Here is a 2,180-nt window from a genome sequence, read left to right on the forward strand (position 1 = left end):
GAAAGTCAGAGATATATAGAGAGATGGAGAGATAGGGGGAGAGAGAGAGAGAGAGAGAGAGAGAGAGAGAGAGGTCTTCCATCCACTGATTCATTCCCCAGATGGCCACAACAGCCAGGGCTGGGCCAGACCCAAGCCAAGAGCCAGGAGCTGCACCTGGGTCTCCCATGTGGATGACATGGGTGGCACTGCTTTTCCCAGGCACACAAGCAGGGAGCTGGATTGGAAATGGAGCAGCCAGGACACGAACAGGCGCCCATATTTGGGATGCCCGTGCTGCAGGCAGTGGCTCTACTCACTGCACCACAATGGGGCCGGAGAAAACCAATTCAAATGGTTACATTGCAAACAAATTCAGGCTTCCAAGCGTAAGGGAGAAGGATGAATGGGTGTGTGAGTCAAAGCTGTTGGCACCTAGATAGTAGAAGTTCACTCATTTAATTATCAAGTATTAGTTCTTTGTCTGAACTTCAGATTTTTGGCCATTTAGTCACTTCTGTCCCAATAAAAGCCATTGCATGGGCCTGTAGGGATGGAAGCTTATGTCTGCTGGTCACATGAAAGACACAGTGCTTTTTTTTTTCTTTTGGCAGTGCGAGAAGGTGGAAGGATGTTGTCTTGTCCAAGGATACCCAGAGAGAGAAGGCGTGGGTAGTGGAAGGGATGGTGAGACAGCTGGGCTGCGTCCCAGGGGGACCAACAGGGCGAGGTAGGCTGGAGGCTGGAGTCCTGCCTCGCGGAGCGCCGGACTCGGAGGCAGCCGGACCTGGCTGCGGATCTCTGCTGCTACCACTTTCCAGCGCTGTGACCTTGGCACAACGGCTCCAGCTGGCAGTACCGCCTCGGGCTGGTTTATCCAACTCTGCCAAGGCTCTGAAATGCCACCTATGTCAAGGCCTGCACTGGATGTCGGGGGTGGCGCCTCACCTGTGAAGGAGGGTGCCCACCCTGAGATGAGCTCGCGGGCCTACTCTGACCTGGGAGTGAAATATCGCAAAGCAGTGGCCATCCTGCACTACCCTTGGCGGGGCGGGGCCTCAAATGGAACCAAGGCCAGTGGGGCTCCCCTGGTTCCTCGGGATCCCCATCTCCAGTGGGCTCTCCTACTGCCACCCCTCCCACTAAGCTCCCACCCTTCAATGTGCACCCCACCCCTCACTTGCTAGCCAGTATCATGGGGTGGCTGCCACCACTCCGGGCCAACCTGGGGAGGCAGGGGCCCTGCAAAACTGGGGCTGTGAGGCTCAGGCAGGAGGAGCGGAGTCACTCTCTCCTGCTGCTGCCGGTGCCCAGGGCCCTGCTATCATTGATTCTGACCCAGTAGATGAGGAGGTGCTGATGTCGCTGGTGGTGGGGCTGGGACTGCCAATGAGCTTCCGGAGCTGTGGCTGGAGCAGAATCAGTTTGACTTCGTTGCAGACTTTCTGTCTGGTTGCTGATGCCAAGTGCCCCTAAAGGTGGAGGAATAAAGCCACCAAGTTACTTGCAAAGAAAAAAAAAAAAGGCTGGAGGCTTTGGTGCTGTCTTGGTGGGACCCTGGGCATTAGCGCAGTGATAGTGCGAGGCAACCATAAGAGCCCAGGCTTCATGGGTGCCTCCTTCTGCACTCCCACGGCCACCCCCGGGTGCTGCAGCCCAGCGCTGCTGTGACACTCCGGGGAGGAGAGAAGCATCCCCTGGGTTTTCTGGCTTGAACAATGGGGTCTGTGTTGGTGCCACTCAAAGGCATGGAAAATACCAAGGGAGGAGCAAGCTCCCAGGGAAGCCGGTGAGTTCACCCAGAGAGATGGCTCACCAGAGCCATGTATGTGATAGATAGGCTTGGGTCAGCCCCAAGGAGCAAGACTCCAGGCCTCATGACCCTACCAAACAGGACCAGAGGCTGCAGCTACAAACAGGCTCACCAAAGCCAGCTGAGCTGGAGTGAGGAGAGAGAGAGCTTCCGGGAAGTGAGAATGTGTCACGGCAAGTTCAGAACCGCCGTGGGCGACAGTCGGAAAGGATTGAGGTCTAGGATGACGCGTCCTTGACTCGGGGGGGCAAACTGTATGTGCTGTGAGCCTGTGTTCCGAAGGTGGCCGGCTAAGTCCACTAGGCCACAGGCTTAGTCCAGTAGCTTCCCCATTTCTGTAGGCCGAGTCTCTCGTGCAGTGTTGGACAAGCACGTGTGAGTCCACGTC

General features: G+C 56.6%; 1 pseudogene; it reads left to right on the forward strand.

Moving 5' to 3' along the window:
- The first annotated feature begins 216 nt into the window (after positions 1 to 216).
- Positions 217 to 1,755, forward strand: LOC100348077 (cbp/p300-interacting transactivator 1 pseudogene; annotated as a pseudogene).
- The last annotated feature ends 425 nt before the right edge of the window (positions 1,756 to 2,180 follow it).

This window comes from Oryctolagus cuniculus, chromosome 7 (assembly GCF_051225735.1).
Source record: "Oryctolagus cuniculus isolate XC-2025 breed Fujian yellow rabbit chromosome 7, ASM5122573v1, whole genome shotgun sequence".
Lineage (NCBI taxonomy): Eukaryota > Metazoa > Chordata > Mammalia > Lagomorpha > Leporidae > Oryctolagus > Oryctolagus cuniculus.